The sequence below is a fragment of the Helicoverpa armigera genome, chromosome 25, assembly GCF_030705265.1.
Source record: "Helicoverpa armigera isolate CAAS_96S chromosome 25, ASM3070526v1, whole genome shotgun sequence".
Lineage (NCBI taxonomy): Eukaryota > Metazoa > Arthropoda > Insecta > Lepidoptera > Noctuidae > Helicoverpa > Helicoverpa armigera.
Genome location: NC_087144.1, coordinates 3,514,017 through 3,536,289, shown reverse-complemented (window position 1 = coordinate 3,536,289; position 22,273 = coordinate 3,514,017). Strand labels below are relative to the sequence as shown.

At 36.3% G+C, this 22,273-nt stretch overlaps 1 protein-coding gene across 1 annotated transcript in view; it reads right to left on the bottom strand.

Annotated features, from left to right (window-relative positions):
• The window catches only part of LOC110377635 (uncharacterized), a 103,049-nt gene extending 81,401 nt beyond the window's left edge, over positions 1 to 21,648 (bottom strand). Inside the window, exon 1 of the mRNA XM_049845955.2 lies at positions 21,372 to 21,648. The gene's annotated coding sequence lies outside the window, so the exon portion shown is untranslated. The remainder of the gene's footprint in view (positions 1 to 21,371) is intronic.
• Positions 21,649 to 22,273: the final 625 nt, after the last annotated feature.

The following is a 22,273-nucleotide window of genomic DNA, read 5'->3' as shown; positions in this document are numbered from 1 at the left end:
TTGAAGCTGACCTGATGATGGAGACCAGAGAAAGTCGAGGGAACTCGACAACTGAATATGTAAAATACCTCGTATTTGGACTTATATTCTTTGTATTGATGAGAACTTCCCACTTGTATGGATAGTGACAACTATACGTATCACTGAAAAGCTTTTTATTTATGCTATATGAAAACCCAAGTCTTACCTGCGTCCCACAAGGAAACTACTTCCCCGAACCTGTATAAAGTAGCTTATTGCTTTTAACATACATTATTCTGATCTTTTGACACATTAACAGTTCTACCTACGTACCGACCGTAAGGGTCAATTCCCACTGAAAGAGCAGCGGCCGGCAGCGGCCGTAAGAGCACGGAAAATGTAAGAGCGCGGCGCGGTGCGGCGCAGCGCGGCGCCGCGCGGCCCGCCGCGCTCGCGCTCAATCCCTTGCAATTACTGCCGGCCTCTGCCGGCCGCTGCTCTTTCAGTGGGAATTGACCCTAATCCGAACCGTTTGCGTGAAAAAATACCCATACCTAAGCTGTAACTTGTCTCATGAAATATCAATTACAAAGTTCCGCCAAACAATTCCGACATAATATGATTATGTAGTCAAATTGATATTCTGAAACCACTCGTAGTTATGTTGAAGACCTTTTGAATTAACCCCGCAGACCCCTTTTGACCTCGGACTGAGGAATCGACCCTGGCCGCCATCCCTTTGCTAAATTGTGTAATTTTGACTATGGTATTGCTGTTGCCGACGGTTTTACCTTGGTTGCTGAAGACATTTTTGTATAAAAAAAAAACAATAGATGTAATTTCTCCATACTGAAATCTAAAGATCTGCTGAAATAACAGTGAAAGTTGAATTGAGTTCCTTATTTAACTTTCACGCATATGAAATTAGTTGAACACTATGAAGAACCGCAAACAGCTCCATTGCTACTTTTTCAAAACGGAGTTCTCAAAATTATGCTTACCTGCAGCAATTAAATAGATTTAGAATTTTTGATAGAGATCAAAAATTGTTTAATGCCATATTGCCATATTTATTTATTTGTTTCTTGCGTCATTCGTGTGTTCGAAATAAATGGATTTTCTTTCTTTCTTTCTTTCTTCTAATGCACGTTTCAGTCTAAAATAAATTGTGACTGACAAACGTAACAACTTTTACATTTAATATTAGCTTTTAATATTAGTTAAGATAGCTATGGTTTGCATAGGATATGAAGGGTAAATTACAGGGCCACAGCCACCGATCAAATTCCGAGGCTATACCGTGGTTCCTGCGGTTTGGATATAAACGATGACCATTTTACAATATGGCACTAGAGTGGTGATACATCAGCTACTCTGCCACGATGATATTATTGTCTATGATAGGTATAAGACAAATGAAAGCTCGAAGTCCAGCTTACTTGGCCAAAAAGTTTTTCCACCATTGTGAAAGCTAGCAGAAGTATCTTCTACGCTAATATTATAAAGTTTTCTTGAACAAGATATGTATGTATTTTCAGGAACTACTGATCTGATTTAAAAGAAACATCTTTCAAATGACTACCTATATCTGTCATTCGTCATGTTTGGTTAAAAATACTCTTTGATGTCGACATTATGCACATCACAGATTTTCATTTACATATATATACCCGCTATCAGTAAACATTAAAATATTCAAAATGCTTGTAAACATTCTGAAAAAACATTCCCTTAATAAAACCTGTACACATGGTAATTTGATTTGCCCAAAGATTCCATTCAAAATATTTTTGTTTACCCTTCGTTATTTTGTACCTACACGTTCGCAACCCCTGCCTTTTTCCCAAGATAAAAGGTGGATCAAAACAAAAATATACCACTAAGCATTCCTGGCCTTATTAGGCTTGGTCCAAGAGCATTCCTGAGTGATCCAGGGCCCTTGAATCGAGCAACTATGGCACAAACGCCCCTTAACCTTACCAAGACTCATTAATGAGCATTTGTGGGCTTTGGATGGTACTTTTGGCCCACAGGATGGTACCTGCAGTGTCTGAGAGCACTTCACCGAGTGTTCGATAAAAATTTAGTGTTTTGTTTATTCTTATCTCCTTATAAATATAGGTTAAGTTCTAATAAAGTTGTAGGTTACTCGCAGTCGCCATTTTTTTCTACAAAAGAAAATGGATGCCTGATTTTGCGCGGTAATTTGACAGATAACCTAGATTACATTTTCCCTGACTAACATAAAAACAACCCTATTTGTTCCCACACAAAACCAATCCTGACAACTAGGATTTAGTGGAAAAACAACGAAAACGGTATCAAGATTCATTCGTAAAAAACAAAAGTATTACGTCCAATTCCTTCACCTCGATTTACGTAAAATTGTTTTTGGTCGACACTAAATCGATTCTGTCACTTGAAACGACCGACATGAACCCGGGACGGCTCCCTCGGCCGCCATTTTTCTAGTATTTATTCAAATGGAAACATAATTTGAACAAAAGAAGTGTTACAAATCATTGTCGTGGACAGAAACGAGCGCGGTATTCCGCAACTCGAGTAAGCGCGAGTTCACACTGCGACACTTTAACCCAACTTACTATAAAAAATATTGTAGTGAAACGTGTCTCTTTTTACACGCCTTTATGCTCTCAATCATGACAATTTTGTGATTTGCTTCTGCTACTCTTACCTACTTCCTTTGTTTTTGCGTTTGCCCAACTGACTGACTGTGGTCGTTCTCCCTACAACGTCAGCCATCCCGGTTACATCCATCTACTGCCCACAACCTTTAAATCGTCGTTCCATCTTTCATTACGACGTCCTACATTACTTAAATGAGAGTAGTAATTACCTGGTAAGTACTTTCACATTAAACATACGTAGGTATTTAGTGGTACAGTCTGAAACAAACGTACCTCACATTCAAAAGCCACCATCCCGCCATTCCACATATCCCAGGCAGCATTCACCACCCACGCTCGCAGGAGGTATGCGTGTACGTTACTCGGAGGTATGCTACCAATACCGCGGTATACTCCACGTTGTTACTCGATGCTATCTGCGAGCAGTTCGGTGCCAATTTTGCGGTAGCCAGCTATTTTGATTTAGTGGGCACTGCAGTTCCGTAGGTATGTGTTTTAGGTACCTAGCAGTATATCGTGAAACATCGCTTCGCGTGTCTGGTGGGCAGAAAATGGACAGTATGGCTTTAATTATGTCTTTTACGAGTATGTAGTCATCCTTATTCATATGTTAGCTGCATGCAAAGGTTTAGCTTGCTTGGACAGCTGGATGGTTCAAAAGAAAGAGTTGCCGCGATCCTGGTACGCAAAGGGCAATGAAAGAGCAAAAATGTGTTTTAATAAGTAAATGTTTGGGATGCAACATTTCATCTCAAATAAAAATGGAAAGATCTTAATTTGGTCTACATACCATGTATACTTAAATTACCTACCATACCTTGCTAAAGTGGGCGTACTGTGTAGATATATTTTAGCGTATATTGTTCTAGATGTAAATATATAATATCACAGTACCTAACAATATTGTGGGCGAGAATGCGTCTATAGATTAGTTCAACTCAGGAGATCTATAATCTATATACGTTGTATAATAGGTATCTGTCATACATACAAATTAACAGATTACCCGTTATCTTCAAAGCAGGGCTATGAATAATTCCTTTTGATGCTCGCCGATTTTAATTATTTGCCCGATCGATATTCTAATCAGTATTCAAAATAAGCTGTGGGGTTACACTTTTACTATTTATGGGCACATCAGCTTTCTAGAGAACTGTTTATGTGTTAAAAAGACCTTTTAAACACAGAAGAGTAGAAACATTTCGACTCAGAACATTACATCGTCTCTCTTAATCATAATAATTATGATTCAGTCTAACCGTGTAGTACAGCTGAATATCAGTCTTTAACATGAAACGACTGCCTATCTGACTTCCTTAAATCAGTTAGCTTGGCAACTTGATATTGATACCATTTTAAGACTGGATAAAGTTGAATAGTTTTCAAAGAAAGTCAGATCGCATCTGATGTACCTACCTATAGCTATATACGAGTACCTATATTATGCAGTAGTAAATGAGATAATTAAATACGTAATAATATTCGCGTGGCTTGCAATAACACTGTTATAGTCGTAGGAAGTAAGTGGGAGTTTTAACACAACCAGACATCATTTTGTTCTAATTATCTGAACGTGGGCGTTCCAGTAAGTTTTTGTTGTCTTAGAATTATTACTTAAGTACCTGTTTTACTTTTGAGTTATTTATAACGTTGATATGAAAATAGAATGAATGAATGAAAAAGCTATTTATTTGTCATAAGACAAACAAGAAGTTATAATACAAATTGAATCTACCAGTTGAAAACATAGATAGAAATAGGTATGAATAGACAAGTATCCTCTGTCAAGCCTTTTCCCAACTATATTGGGGCTTCCAGTGTTACTGAATGTATTGGAGTAACTCGTGTTTTATATGAACCGATCTCTGACCTCCTCAATCCCGTTACCTCGAAAACTCGATACCCCCTTAGTAAGACTGGCTATGATGTCCAAAGGGTAGCCAGAACGCATATGTGTGTATATTATACATAGGTGTACTAACGCCTCTAATATGTAAAGTTTAATCTTACAAACATTACCACCAACACAGCTAAAACTGTAACATATTTGCGTATCTACAAACGGTCAAATGCAATACATCTACCGAACATAGGGTCGGTATTAACAGCATAAATCACAGAGCTGTCAGCCCGCGCCGGGGGCAGCAATATGTTTGTCGCACGTACCACTGATCTATGAGGTTTTATATGTCTAGTCTATGGTAGTTTTAAATAATACATAAGGTTGTATATCTTCTGGTCGTAGTGGGACCTCCTTCTTGTTATGTGGTATTTAAAATTTTACTGTGAATGTGGCATTGTTCATTTTTTTTCCATGCTTCTCGTGTGAAGTCAGAAACTGAAGAACTTGAATCAAAATACTACACCGACTGTCTGAAAAAGTTTCTTCGTAACAGGCCTTCTTAATTTAATTAATATGGTATCGTACCCCTGGATGGTTGGTAGAGGAAAACTCCGTCAAACCGGGATGAGTACCCACTTTGAGAATCATAGTAAAACTAATTCTATTCACTATCGAACTTTAATCGATTAATCAAAATCTCCGGAAAATTATATAGCTTACACCAAGAATTATTGCATTACACAGTTCCTACACATAATCAAAGTCAGCCATCTTCAACTCCACATAAGTACTAGCTATACTTCATACCCCAACAAGCCCTGTCAACAGGTGCTACCAACGACTTGAACTTGGCATAACGGACTAGCAAATGATCCGGCCATGTAGGTTATGTAATATGTATGTACCTGTGGCTTACAGGTGGAATTTAAGGCAGATATTACAGTTACTGGCAGTTTAATTGGGCTACTCTTTAAACTCATACAATGTGTTAGATAGGAAAAATATGAAGTATGCGCGAACGGTCGAAGAGTCAGAGAAATATGTAGTATCCAATGCCTCGATTTACCATCTCATGGAATTAACTTAACATATTTTTATAATATTTTATGTCATAGATTTAGTCAAAGTAACGCCTGATTCCATAATTTATTATATAATGTGTTTTTCATTTTCTATTTTCATAGCTTCACAAGGTCCCGAAGTCTTTTTTGACTCAAATGGCAGGTTAAAGACAGGTTGTTTGTACAATGTCTACGAAACCAGGATGAAGTTAAAAATATCTGTATTCATTATTTACCCGCTGTACCTATTCCAGCACAATAACTTGTACTTACAGTCAATAAAAAAGTCTACATAATTATTTGAGTTATTAAAATCTTTGCAAACGACCCGAATTCATTGCCCTCAAGTGTAGTAAAACACGTCAGCTACGGAGGGAGATAATTTAATCTCGCCTCGCTAGCTTATCGGGCGTTGACTGCTAAAATATGAAGAAAACCGTCTTCGCGAACAAAATGTCTAATTAGCTAAATGTTTTATTATGTACCTACTATGTTATTTTCTTTGACTTGGCTATGTAATGAAGTGAATTTCCAGGAATTCGTTTTCGTTATCGGTGTTGCTAATTATAAATTGTGAAAGGGTTTAAAAGTATGTCTTTATGATTTTCATGGGCGTACTGATTTACCTACATTAAAACATAAGACGACTAACTGTGCCCCACGGTTTCAGCTAGGTGAGCCCGGGTTCCGAAGCGACTATTTCCCCATACCTTGATTAAAGCACTCCAATTAGGCTTTGATACAACAGCCACTTAGTTTATCAAAAAGGAGGCTAGTCTGAGCTTGAAACTGTGCCGGAATTCCCACGTAGGAAGAGTAGAAATTGCTAAGGAACTTGCATCTAGGTATCGAATATCTCATTCAGATTAGTTATGTCGCTTTCGCGTGATAGCGTAACAAATAAACAAAGTCAGTTTTGCATTTATTGGAAAGAAAGGAGGGATTGAATAATGTATATCTTTGTACATGAACGTTGTTTCAGTTATGCAATGTGGTGAGTATTGGCATTCAATATACATATTCGTCATTCATTGCATTCCATAATGTAAGTACATAAGGTGGAAATATAAAGTATGTAGTAGTAACAATTATTGTTACTCTGATAGAAACGAGAATTAAATAGTACTGAGAAGAGAAGGTTAGAAGAGAGTCACATCCCTACTAATATTATGTACTAATCTATCTGTCTGTCTGTTACGCTTTCACGTCTAAACCACTGAACAGATTTCAATAAAATTTGGTACCGAGATAGAGTTGACCTTGAGAAAGAACAGAGGATAGTTTTTATCCCGGACTTTTGAAGAATTTTCTTGGAAACGCGATATAACCGAACTCTACGCGGGCGAAGTCGCAGGCGGAAGGTAGTATAATATAATCAGGCCATTACTTCAACTACACTAAAAATAGCCAACCATTACAAAACACTAAATAAAAATTTTCCCAACTCATACTTTGTATTCCCCAATGAACAATACTGCAACAATTTAGGAACACTAACAACACACGTCAAACTTTACGTCAATTGCAATAAAACGGTAAATTTAGACTTTCTACGTCTATTAGTGTACTTTACGACTAATATTAACTGAACTATTATAGAACTGATTTAGTGAGTAAAGTCTACAGGTGACGAATTTGGACGGGGAAAATACATTTCTTGTTTTTCTGCTGTTGTTTTTCAAGAATGTGGAAAGTTCATTAAACACTACAACGGGAAAATATTTGTTTTGTTCCTAGCTATGGTTTTTCAGTTATACCTACGTTGTATTGATGGGCCTAGGCTGTCATTTGATCATCTTTGCGCAGTCGTTACGGGCAGTCAGGAGCCGTAAGGTAGTTAGTAATTCTGCATCTTTATTTACATAAATCTTAGTTAAGAACGCAACAAATCATTCAATACATTTTGCACGTTTATATCTTTTACTTTTTCGTTTTGAATATGTTAAACTAATTAAACTCTTACTCGATAATTAAGTGTCAATGAAGTGTAGGTACTTTTAACTAAGTTTAAAGTGGTCACGTGGTATATCTAAAGTTCACTGAGGCTAAGGACCATACGACCCGGTATTTTGTAAGGAATTAACGCTAAACAAGAAGAGATTATAAACTATTTTTATCAATATATTATCATCAATCAATGACTATCTATCGTTTAACTAAATACCGAATATTATGTCTTGACAGGAATCCATTATTTACTTATAATATTACACACACCTAGAAAACTCCTTTTTACTAAGCGTATCTTGTTACTACTTATAAGGCTCAGAGATAATTCTTGGCATAAACTAATCTGTCTTCATGAGTGAAGAGACACTCACTTAAGTATTACTTAGTGACACAATAATATAACATAGTGACAACTTTCGCATTGGGGTAACCTGTAATGGTAAATGTATGTAGATGAATAAATAAAAAAATAAATAAACTTCACTTGTTAACTTGACATCTGAGTACTTCATATGTTATGTGCTGGCCTTATTGACAAAAAACAATCGGATACTTTTTGGGTTTGAATTGAAATTTTAAATGGAATAACCTTTGAAATTGGAAAAAGAACAATTAAGTTCGCCAGTTGTCAATAGTTCTAAATTCAAAAACCATATTTTGGCTATCAATATTGAGGATTATAATGAGCTACGCATAGGTAAGTATGGTTTTATAGCCTCTCTAAAACTCGACAATAGCCTCCTAGTCCTTTGATTGGGTGAACTTTGTTTTGCAAATATTTTCGAAAGTAAAGAGAAAGGCGAACGGCAGATTTCGTACCGCATATTTTTGTCGTTGTTCAGTTATAGAATTTGTACCAATGAGGGTTTTCGATACTTTTTCTGCCGCCAGGCGGCGCTTCGTATGCGTCAGGTCCAAACAGCTGTCAAATAGTATGGAATTGTAGGGTCCGAACTTATTGTTTATTGAAATTCTGTTATATTGGAAGTGTTATTGATTTTATTATGGACTACGGTCAGAATAAGGTTTCCGAACTAAAAATTGAGCTAAGAGAGAGGGTGCAAAAGTCACTGGTACTAAGGAAAAGCTTGTTGAAAAATTTGTTAACACAATATGATTTCGTTTTTTATATTTACTCAACCTCAATAGTAAAACAATAATGCAGTGCTTTAATTATAAAATAAAATAAAAACACTAAAATCGTTCACTATTCATAGTAAAGATAAGCACTTTGACAGTTACCTGGACCTGACGACTCGGTGCTGCCACCTGGTGGACGCCATTTTAGAAAACCCTTTATAGTCATTTATTTATTTTTAAACATATAATTTACATTTTTAAATATTAAATATAAAAATAAAAAACATTTAAAAATATAAAAAATAGGTTGCCACCGATATCGGGCACAGGGTCCAAGGTACCGGTGGTTAGGGTCCCAGAGATAGAAACCTCCTCACAATACGTGCCGTATCAAGGAGTACTGCCTTCTGAATCAGTCCCTTGATCCAGCCGCCCAACGAGAGCCTCCTGAGGTGTTCGTCGAGGCTCTTGGCTATTAAACCATTGGCCGTAACGACAATCGGCACAACAACAGCCGTGTCGACACTCCACATGGCGACAACCTCGTGCGCTAAGTCGAGATACTTTATTTGTTTCTCTTTCTCAGCTTTCACAAGGTTCTCGTCATGCGGAACAGCGACATCGACTATCATCGCGCGGCGCGCTAATCGATCTATCACCACAATATCAGGGAAACCCTCATTATTAAGGCAACTAAGCCATTTATTTTCACCTATATTATGATGACAGCGCATAAACATTTTTCAACACTGAAGAAAATATAGCACCTACAAAACTCTTGATACACATGTCTTATGTGGTCTTACTTTATTCTAAGCTTTCGTACTAATATAATCCAGACGGCCGCATGCGATGCTAATAAAGCCATTAATAGATGGATCTTAAGACTTTATTATTCTGCCGTGGTATACGCCGTAAATTATCGTAATTACTGGATTGATTATGATGAGAAATATGGCTTAGAAAATACAGACAGCGGCTGAGTCAAACTTATGTAGACACTCCCGCCTGACCACCACTAGATTCCATTTTGCTTTTTCTTTAGAAAAAACTACTTTCTTGCTTTGCCACAAGCACCTTAAATAAACGATATTATGCGTTCCTAGAAGGTGAAATCTATAAAGACTTTTCTTTCAATAGCACCATAGGACTTTAAACGCTAAAAATCACTGGTGATCAGGCGGAAAAGTCCACGTTAGTACATCATGTAACATAGTCTTGTCTTTGTCAACATAGGGTAACCAATGACCGCTCCCAATCTTACACATACAAAGACAGTGCGCATGTACATACATTTATACACACAAACCCGAGCCGATCCTTCACAAACAAAAGCCTTTAACAACTATGTAAAACTTCAAAACCATCAAGTATTTAAAACAAAACATGCCAGACATAATAAATCACTCCAGCAACATTATAAAACGGCTAATTAGCTGACTAATTAGCAAAATGACGGGGCAACAAAGGGTGCACCTCTAGCGGCCATGATTGGGATTAAACACTAATTACTAGGCAGATCGCTCTAATGGACAATATTCGGAATATAGTGCAACTAGAGATGTGGCAGAGTCGATATGTTTTATCGATATCGTTAGTCATTTGAGGTACCGTGTTTCTAGCACGATAAACTAGATGTCCAAGCTAAACGTGTCGTTGAACAGCGTTGACAATCGTTACGGGTTGTTAGAAGCCAGTAAGTGTGACAACCAGTCTTATATAGCGGTATTTGGTTGTTCGGGGAGGTCAGATAGGCAGTCACTCAGTACTCAGATGCATCGGGTTAGACTGGAAGCCGACCCCAACATACTTGGGAAAAGGCTAGGTAGATGAGCTGGTTGGTTTTTGAGGTGTTTTTGGTAATTTTTGAGACTATGTGATTACATCATTTTGAACTATTTGGAAAATGTCGTCTATATGTATAGAAGCTCCTCTTTGTTAAATTAGGACATGAGTGACGATGATTAATTATGTTTGTCTACTCTGATCTATTTAGATTAGGTACGAACTAGGTAATTATGCTAGTTGGTTTTCGTAATACTAATGAGTAAACTTCTGATTATTTTGACCAATATTTAAAGTCCATCGATCAATCACTACTTTGACATACAATAATTAATCATTATTTTAGAAAATTATGCCAAAAATATCGACATTTTCTTATTTTTAGTCGCTATTAGTATCGCTACTAGGTGCTTCTCTACTCCGAATAAATCATTTTAATTTTTCAAGAGTGTCAAAATGTCTGTGTTAAAGCTTTGTAAAATGATGAATTCTCTTTTGTGTTTTAGGTACAGATTAAAATTAATAAATTACATTCCTTCAAGGGTAGATCAGTCTTTCGTTTAGATTTTTTGCATAATCTGCTCTATGGACACTGTTTTTAATGCGCTTTTAAAAAAAAGACATTACACTGAATAATTAGAATGCCGTTGCCTGGAAGCATTGTGCGAATTATTTTAGTCCCTTTTGTTGAAAGCTGGAAAAGGGCTTATTCTAAAGGGATAGCCCTTTTCCTGTTCGTTTATCTTTTACGTAATCTACTTAGCGCAGGAAAAAATACTTAATTCAGATCAGATGTGAATTTTCCTGCGTATTCTATTGTTTGAAAAACGAATCTAAGTGGTAATTGAATTTGGAATGATTTAAAACATTTGAAAACAGGCTTTTAGGACTATGTTTAATACCTACCTAGCCTATATAGCTATACCTATAGCTATAAAAAGAGCTCTCCTTTTGTCGAAGCTGATTAGAATGAGAATGTAGTGTTAATAATAAACACGAATTTTCAACACGCTCAAATATTTTATCTATGTAAATGGCACACCCCATCACCAATGACTCGGAGAGAGTAAAATATTATTTAGAAACTGGCTATAACAGTCAGAGCATAGGGCGGGCTGAACTTTTAGCTGGTCTCTAAATATCTAAATGATATTTATTTTTTTAATTAATCCATACCTTCTTCTATATACTAGTTGTTAAGTGAACCAAAAGAGGTAGGGGGTTATTTCTCTTTTTATATGCCGATTCGGTAGTTCCAGAGTTAGAGGTTTTGCCTGCATACCAACAAAAATACTTCAGGCAAACGGATAAAAAAGTAGCGTCCCCGGGGGCCTTTCAATCTTCGAGTTTTCGCTGAGTAATAAAAGCGATTCATTTTTATTCATAAAAGAAACCTATTATTGTATATTGGGTTGCCCTGGTAACTGGGTTGAGGAGGTCAGATAGCCAGTCGCTCCTTGTAAAACACTGGTACTCAGCTGCATTCGCTTAGACTGGAAGCCGACCCCAACATGGTTGAATAAAGACTAGATAGATGATTATACATAAATAGATGTTATAGGTTTTTTTGGTCACAAATATTTCGTGGAAAAGGCCCGACGTTATTGGACTTTCCTGTTGGGGAAACATTATCATTTTATTATCAGCGAAAGTGGTTATTAGAGGGGAAAGAAAGATAAGATATCTAGGTGATTCATTTCATTCATATATGTATGAGGCAAACTAGATTTTTTGTGACGAAAAAACTTTTTACAAAAAGAGAGGCTGAAGAGCAAAATATAGGTATAATTTACATCGTCGTATACCAAATCTTAAAACGTGAAAGTTTAACAGTTTGCCCAATGGTTGGAAAACATATTTTTTAAGAAAATCTTGAATTCAATCAAAGTCAGTCTGATACCGGTCAAATGATTACCTGATCATTGTCATGTGCTTACAACCATTCATTTCCATACTGATTTATGATCCCAAACCAACCATTGGCCTCCTAAAAGTTTGTAGTTGTCTCACTTTACAATAGAAGCCTGCCTATACAATACCTATATATAGAAATGCAACAATTGTACATAAAGGAGAATACAATAAGGAATCAGCCAATTATCCAATTGTCACCCATTCGTTCGGTTCTGCAGCGATCTAACGGTCTGAATGCGAGCATCCGTGCTCCAAATGTCGAGGGTATACTCTCGTTTATAGGATGGAGAAAGCCGACCTGTTCTATACGTGTAATATAGCTTTAGGGTACTTTTTCGTAAATGTATTACTTTTGGACAGAAGGACCAATAGCTGGAAAGACCAATTTTCAAAATGTGTTATCTGTTTAGTGTTAGACGTTGGGACAAAACAGAAAATGTACCAAATACCTACTTATTCGACGTAAAGTCAAGTTAACTAGGATATATTTTTTTGCTAATATTACAAATCTAATGTAACTACACTATCTACCGATTACTATAACGATAACTGCCTCGTTGGTCTAGCTGTCGCAAGTGCGGCTGCTGAGCACGAGGTCTCGGGTTCGATTCGCGAGTCGGGCCGAAATCGCTTTGTGGGTTTTAGAAGACTTTCACAAAAGCAGCCCGGAGCCTGGAAGCTGGTGATTGATACACCCGTGCATCGGAGAGCACGTAAAATGTCGGTCCTGCGCCTGATCTCTCTCCGGTCGTGTCGGATTACCGTCCCATCGGGCTATGAGAGTGAAGGAATAGGGAGTGCACCTGTGTCTGCGCAAATGCTCGTGCACTATAATATCTCCTGCGTAGTTGGCTAATCTCCTTACATGAGAACAGCCGCCGTAGCCGATAATCGGCTAGGAGGATCATCATCATCATCTACCGATTACATTAAAAAAAACTTCAAGTGTTAGATAGTTCATTCATCCTAACAGAAAATAGTTTGTAGGATATAATATTCACATACAATTGGACTATCATTAATTTATACTTTTTGTACAAAGACAGCAAAAAACATTTGTATGTTGTTTCACTTCATAGTTTTCTGCAGAAAAGTGCTGCAGCTGATGGCAGATTAGCTTCATAAGAACACCTGCGCCTCGTGGAACTTCTAACTGCATTATCCAGTTCTACAGAAACTGTGATGACGCGAGCTGCTCAACCTATTACCGGTAATTACAATCTTAAAGCCCGGTTTCGGTAGCTAAGCTACCGATAAAGTGTCGGTTAATTACTAGTTAGCTCTGCTGTCTCGCTTCCAAAATAAAAATGGAAAGTTTTTCAAAATAGGCTGAAAGTAACTAATATCTTACATGAGACTCTCCCGAAAAACGGTGTTCACCACTTCCTATGTGTTTTTGTTAGGAAGCAAAAGTGGCGCAATAAACTACCCAGCAACAGTACCTATGTCCGTTAGATTTAAATAATCTAAATACAACACTTTTACGATAAAATTACTGTTATCAAAGTCAGTAGACAGGTACCTACGCGTGTGTTTTATTTTAGTCATTTTAACAAGGTCTTCTGATAATATTATTTTGTCAAGAACTTATATGTTGAGACAAAAAATATCCTACCTTCTACAATATGTTATCAAAAAACTTTTTCTTTTCACGAAGTATTAGAAAACTTGAATTGAATATTCTATCAATACAAAATCATAAATATAAGTTACACCACAACATATAAACGGCCTCCCGATATTCTATCCATCTATTATTTAGCTAGCAATTTGACATTACTTGTATGGAGCTTACCTAGATAGAAATGTCAAAAATCTAGGCAAATCGAAAAAGTCGTGGAGGCCTTTTTTTTAACGACGTCAAAAATCATCAAATGACCCCTCCCGCTGTGGGTTAGCAGCGGTGAGGGAGTGTCAGACTCTTACTGACTAAAAACCGTCGTGTTCCGTCATTGGTCTTTTATGTACCAGGGCCGCGGTATCTCTTTCGAACAACCCGCAGCCCCGGTAGGCCTTGGCCCTACTGGGCCCCGCTGGAAGTCGAAGAACCAACCTCTCAAGTATGAGTGCCTGGGTCTTCTAAGTGCAACTTTTCTAAGTTTGTATGTACCTGGGAAACCTGGACTATAAAGTCTGAAATCACAGGTGGGACGATAAAAAAAAAGGCTGTTACTGTAACTGTAAGGAAACCAACAGTTAAATAGTAGAATATTGTAAACGGCCATAAAACGTTTCGGTTAAGTTTTGAATAATAAATAGCGCTAATGGTTTTCACCAATGAAATAAGGGACTGAAATTATTATTTCAAAATCCTCTTTAGGGACCTATTTATTAATATGCTTTATAAATAAAAATATTTTAAATGAGGAGCTTATCTCCGCCTGTTCTTATATTATGGCAGGATTTCATCAATTTTTTTTTGCGAACAATTGTTCAACATTTTGTGTAGTGAGAATGTGTTAACACACACAGAGCTAACGCTCTGGTCTGGGTCTTTGCAGTTTAATGATTATCTGTTGTGCCGAATCATCATATGTCGTTTGCAAGAGTGTTTAAACCAAAATTATAATGCTTATTCTGTCCACAGATGTCAAATTCTTTTGAAGAGAACGACTAAAGAAAGCTCTGCGTCTGTTTACGATATATATAATTAAAGACGATACAATAATTTAAGGAAAGAACACTAAAATGCTGCAAGAGGATGCTCTTTATCTTTATTCTTGTCAACTAAACCTGTTCGTCCTAATACATACCCTACGCATTTTAATTACAGCTAAAGCTAAACAAAATAAACCGGCCAAGTGCGAGTCGGACTCGCGCACCGAGGGTTCCGTACAAATCCTGTATAGATGAAAAGTGAGTCTCGTGCTAACCGTTCAGCTTAGAACAATCATAGTTATGGTAATTTCGTGAGAGTCAAAATACTTAGTTAATATTTTTTATTTTATAATATAACTAAAATAGTAGGCCAGTACTTTGTAAAAGTTATTTTATTAAAGTTATTTATATACAACATTTTATAGTCATCATTCAGAAATCTGATTGAATATAACTAATTATGTCTTAAAGGTCATTGGGCATATCTGACCCGCTTTGTAAAAAGTGGCGGACATGAATCAAAGTAGTTTTAAATCGTGGAGAATGGTATGACGTTTCTTTGAATATAAATATTTTATTAAAATTCCATGGAGACGAATGTCCAGGATCGTTTGAAAAATATAAAAGACAAGCAGATACAGAGGATTGTAGAGGTTGCAATGCTAGTTTTTATTGTTAAAGACTTTTCATAAAGAAGGAAGATGCCAATTCGGATGACCAGGATCTGATGAGGATCTGGAAACCCTGAGATATCGAGGGCAACTCTTGAATATTGTAGGCACGCATCGAATCAAAACCAGACATGTGACTGTATTTTGGAGCTGATTTGATTATGGAGACTACAGAGAGACGAGGGAACTCCTGAACGGTATGTTGCAACTACCACGTGTTTGGGCTTATTTTATTCGTATTAGCGTAGACTTTCCATATAGATAGCTTTGACTGCCATTGTGGGATCGATAGCAAAGATCAGATATAGTTATGGGAACTCTTTTACAATTTATCCCGTAACCTTGTGAGGGAGCTTATTTTATTTTAGGTTCACTATTAGAATTCTAGGATTCACTACTAACTTGGGTTAAAGCAGCCATTGCAGGAAGGGAATCTTTTATTTTTGAGGGATTAATCACCTAACGAGCCCCAGTTTCATGTTTTTTTCGAAACTGCCTGACGACTTGTAACTGTCGAATTGTAACAACGACTGCTAGAGAGTAGGATTCGGGGCTGCTGGCTTTACGTTTCTAGAGCCTTGACAAAAGTGTAATTCTGTCCCTTTCTTTGTTTTATAAAGTCGGCTTTATTTTATTTTGTAGCATTTTACAAACAAATCCAAATCCAAACATATAAAAAAGCAACAAGAAAACAAAAGCAAGAAAGAAATTGAAAAGATGTTAGGTGCATCGGTCTAGAAGTCGGTGTCTAGAGGATGCATCTATATTTATTTAACCACTGAGATCTAGACCGATGCATATAAACAGTTTTCTTGTTGTTTTTGGAAGTTGTTTTTTTTTTTTTGTAAAAAGTTTTTATTTTTAACTTTTGTGAAAAGTTCTCGTCAATACGAATAATATAAGCCCAAACACGACGTAACTAAAACATGCCGTGGAGGAGTACTCTCGACTTTCTCACGTCTCCATCATCAGGTAAGCTCTAAACCTTCACTGTTTGATAGTTTCACCAGACATACATCTGAGAATCAAGTTTTAATCCTATGCATGCCTGCAATTTCTGATAGTTGCCCTCGATTTCTCAGGATTTCCATCATCAGATCCTGACCTGATGACAATGGAAATAAACGGCGAGTATACTCTTTCACTACAAAGAAATGATTTCTTAAATCCGTCAAACTTGGTCGTTTAAATTCTCCATTGAAATGAAGAAAATATTTGATGTTTACACCTGATTTTTTAATATTTTATGTAACTTCAAATTTATCATTTTCGCAATTTTTCCTTTATCTGTACTTTATAACGTTGCTTCTTGCCGAATTTCAAGATTCTGAGTTCACGGGAAGTACCTTGTAGGTTTTGATTCCCTAGCGTGTGACGGAAATTCGTCTAAGGTGTCGGTATAACTGCTGTATTTTTTGAGCGTGTTAACTTAGAAGGTTGATTTTTTCACTGCCTAAAGGGACAATAGACCTTGGTATTTGGTATAAATTTCAATTTGATACCTTTATTCGTTCGTGAAAAATAAGGTAGTAAGTTTCATTTTATTAAAATATTTTTTTTAATTTATATAACTAAAAAAATGAGATTTTCGTAATTTTTCCTATATTTGCATTATATGACAATGCTTCGTGCCAAATTTCAAGACTCTGAGTTTACGGGAAGTATCCTGTAGGTTTTGATTCCTTTGCGAGTGTCGAAAATTTGTTGAAAATATCGACATAATCGGATGTATCTTTTGATTGGCTTGGCTTAGAAATTTGATATTTTCACAGCTTAAAAGGACCATAGACCTGAGTATTTCATGTGAATTTCAGCTTGATACGTCCACGCGTTCTTGAGATAAAGGGTCTTGACAGACAGACAGACAGACAGACAGACAGACAGACAGACAGACAGACGGACGGACAACAAAGTGATCCTATAAGGGTTCCGTTTTTTCCTTTTGAGGTACGGAACCCTAAAAAAAACAAATAATGAAAACATCGCATTTACCTAACATTCCCTTTGCTCGACTGCTTACAACTCAAAGATTAGCTATTTATAAAGCGACTTATCGATCTATCAACGAATTGACACTGGGAATTAAACAAACTCTCTTAGGGACCAACTGAACAAAATAATCTATAGATATCATTGGTTGCTATCCTAAGAAAAAGGACTTTTACCCTGCCCACTTTATCAGGTATAAAAATATGGAGAATAGGTAACTTTAGTCTTAGCTTTACGTATTATAAGAACCCAATTCAAAAATGCATGTTGCCGAAAATAGTTTTAACAAGGTAAGGATTTACCTATACCTACCTACCTAAATATCTACTTACTTAAACTACGTAATTGATAAACTCCGCGGTTTTCAAAGCCCTTGAATTCTGTCATCTCTTATTTTATAATTATCCTACTACAGAACGCAGGCTTCTTCTCATACAGAGGAAGAATGAGCGTTGATTGCTAATTTTGCACTTCAATACAGATTGTTTACAACAGATTATCTTTTCTTTCAACATTAGTTCATAATTAGTGTTCAAGTTTCTCTTAGAAGTTACATTACATTAAAAGTAATTTATAAAAGTAATATTCTCTTACACAAAGTCAGTACTCAATCAAATTCTTTCCAGTATACAGAGCAAATAAATGAAGAAAGCTGACGTGACAAAACGCAATGATGTTGAAAATCTTCAAGCGCCATTAACCTTATGTGCCATACCTCGCAAACACCTGTGGCGCTTCAAGCAGAGCTATAGCTATACTATGTGAGCTGCGTATTTCTGCGAGCTTTTAAAGAAGTTAAGTATGAACTGTACCAAGTGGTAAGTTGCATTAAGTTACGAGTAAGTACGAGGAAGAGTTTGTTTGATGGAAAGCGCTAAAACAGGAACTAGTCCTTAGACCTCCCCAATTTGAAGAAATTTCCTCAATGTTACATAGCTTACGTACTGACACTGAAATTAATTTCAAATCGGTCCTGTAAATATTTTTATGAGGTATACATAAAGTTCGGGAGTTTTTTTGGTGGAAAACGGTGAGTAAAGGAACTAGGACTATCAAGTCCAATTTGAAAAAAATCCTCTATGTTAGATAGCTTATCTATTGATACTGAAATAAGTTTTCAGATCTGTCTCTTAGGTATGGGACCTGAAATTAGCGCATTCAAGGAAACAAACAAACGAACACTGCCGATGTTTTATTGTTCCTTACCAAAAACCGTTTTAACACACAATAAATAAGTACATACATATATGTATATGTATATGTACCACAGTCATTGTTTTCGTTTTCGTCAAAATATTTTTCCAATGAAAAATGTTCAAATATTTTTTGTCGCACGGAAAATGCCCGTGAAATATTTGACTATCGTTAAAAGCTTTCTATTTGACATGCAGCATACGAACGCATTTTACATTGTGGGTATTTACCTGCCTGCTGTACAAATAATACTTACAATGCTATTCAAGTATGTACACAGTAGGTACATACATATATACTATACGTATCTAAGTCTTACCTAGTGCAATGTTGCTTCATACCACAATTTACACTAATGATGAACGTAAAAGTTTGAGGCATGCATGGATGGTTACTCTTTCACGGGAAAACAATTAACGGATTTGAATTTGAATAATACTTACAGCCAGTTTTTTCATCAAGAGTAAAAGCCACAGTAAAAGCCAAAGTAATGTCATAAAGTAAAAGTAACGGTCAAATTCGGTTTTTCTATTAGTTTTGTTGTCACTTTAGCCTTGAAAAAACGAATTTGACCGTTACTTTTACTTTATGACATTACTTTGGCTTTTACTTTTGATGAAGAAACTGGCTGTTAGCAGTAAAACTTATAGCTTATAGATCAGAAAAATATTTTTGCTCATTTTTACTCGGGTGCGCAGTTCCCTTGGGATGCGAATAAAACCACAGTAAGAGTGAACCACAGCTAGTATTCAAATAAGAAAATGCAAACAGAATCCACAATTTCCTGTGAAAAGTGACTCCCTTGCAATGCGATTAAATGTCGGGACGATTTATTCAACGGGAAACAAATTCTATTATTAAATTAACAGCGGTTTCATCTTTGTTCTGCGGAACTACTTTACTTACCCGGATAAAAAGGTGCCTATAGCCCTCCTAGATAAATAAGCGAGCTAAAACGTAGGAGCAAACAAACTCTTAATAACGGAAAACCGGAAACCAAAATGATCAAATTAATGAACTTAAATAACAGTGGGCTATTGCCAGTCATTATCTTGAATACCACCACCTGTCCAAAACCATTTTCTCCCAAAGCTTCGTCACAAAAAATCCGTCACTTTTTTGCCCCAAAAACCATCAACTTTTCTATCGTATGGCATTTTCCCCTCCCTAAAAAACGCCACTGAAGCGGCAGTTCTGCTTGTAACTACATACTAATCCATTTTCCTAGTACAGTTTTACGGCCCCTGTTAGACATAAAAACTGCTATCGATTGATTGTTAACTACTTACAGTTCCCTGATGTACGGGGGACAGGCCATGATCGAATGTCTGGGTATTCTTTTGTTTTTTTCTTGTGTAAGAAAATGTAGCTGTATAAGTTTTTTGTGGTCTTATTGAATCACAGTCTTTCAATGGGTTTGTAATATTAGCTAAGTGGTTGTCCTGGCTGATTTTGAAGGGTTTTGCAATAATGACGGAACGCATCGCTAGTTACAGCACCTGCCTCTCAAATCTGAGTGTACAGGTTTGATAACAGACCAGACGGCTACCAGTGTAACTTTTTAAAGTCATACATAAGTACTTTTGAGTGTACATATTTTGGTTACAAACGTGGACTGTAAAGTCTGAGATTGCCATCCGCTTCGGGCAAACAATAATTAACGCCTTCTCTGTATCAGATGAGGCCTGTGCTCTGCAGTAGACAATAAAAATAAGAATAAGAATAATTTATTGTGACAGTAATTGGTTTACAGTAGTGTTTACAGAATCCTCTTTTAGACAAAATATGCCTGTAGTAGAAGACTCAGAAGCAGAATAAAAAGGTTGAATGCATGAGTCAGATAAACTAATTTAAAATGTTCATTATCGTCTCGTTTCGAATCATGTTCCTTATTTGCGTTAACGATGTCCTATCTGCCACAAATAGATTTTCATCTTTTAAAAAAAATTGATTTAGGGTCTACCCGAAATATGCCCCAAAATATTGTTTACCATTCCAGTGCTTTTTGTACTTACTAGATTTTGTTTGTTTCCTTATTTTAGTATCTACCTAGGTAAACCATTTGGTAGAAGGCATATATGTACTTAAATCGTTCATACACAGTTTGTGAATTTGGTGTCTAATACTATGATTAATATGCCGCCGTCATCTAAATATTCCAGTACCTAAAATCTTGTTCCTTTTATCTGAACTAAGTTATATTGATACTTAAAGTTTTGTCGACCAATCTTAAGTAGAACACCTGCTTAATATTATTAAAAAACATTTCTATAAAAAGAATTAGGAATAAATGGTGTTGTAAAAACATTACCCGCCTTTGGCAGTTGAGTAACCGTCCGACAGTATGTTATAGGTATTTTAGGTAATTCTGTAGGAATACCTACCATATTAAATAATTACAGGGGAGAATTTTATCCATTTTATTACCCTACAAAAAAATAAAAAAGGACAATATCGATCAACCCGCATGTCTAAAATTAAAATTGTTTACATACAAAACAACAAATAAACAAAAACAATATTATGTAGGATCTATCAATCATTGTGCTTTACAGTATTCTAATGTAATGGTTTATGTTCTATCTTCACTTATCATTCTATGTTGCCATCCGAAAATCAACAGGTATCGAAACAAAAGCTCGAAAATATCACAAATAATGACTTAAATCACACTTACCGACAAGAAAATCCAATAAACGTCAATAGAAATACACAAAAACACAGCTGTATCACACAATATTTATATTTAGGTATATTTATCTCACTGTGATGTTTTTGGGTGCACGGAAAGACGCGACGCGCGACCGTTCGCAACAACGGTCCCAGACCGACTGTGGTGGGAAAGGAGAAAATTATAATGCCACGGAGGAAAACTGTATCCTTTTGATTTTCATGCTGAAAGCCGAGGACATTGGTAACCATCGCGCGCCCTCCGACGTGGTCAGAACACGGAATTATCAATCTCCAACCTTTATGAATTGTTATTACGGACAACTTTTACTATTTAGGTATATATCTACGTATGTTCTCGTAATCAAATTGCTTCTGTTTGTTATTTGCTGGGAAATGAGCGCTGTAAACTGCATCGAATGCCAATATTGATGTTGTTTTGTTTATCCCACTTCTCGCTAATTGGATGCTTTCATATTGCAGTATCTCTTCAGGTATTTTGTTCGTTCGAAGGTTATTAAATGACGATGTAAGGGTAATTTCAGAATAAGACAAACACAAACGAATCTTTTTTTAAATAACAGATGGCTAAGTGTCTGTGTAAATAGATAGATTAACTATCCACTCAATCAAAAAGTTTTGAGACGAAACACAACCTCAATTTGAGCAAAGAACTTCGAAAGTAAAGCCTCTAAAGATTTTCCGAACGAAAAAAGTTAAGTTCGCAAGACAAAGTTAGACAATTGACGAAGATACTCCGTAACGGGAAAATTAAACGAAATCTTACATTGAAAGTGCAAATTAAATTCGGAAGGAAAATCATTATTCATAACTGTAATCAGTGTTAACATTTCCGTTTTCCTTAATTTTGAGTAGGAAGGAAACTTCGGAATATTGGCGACAAATACA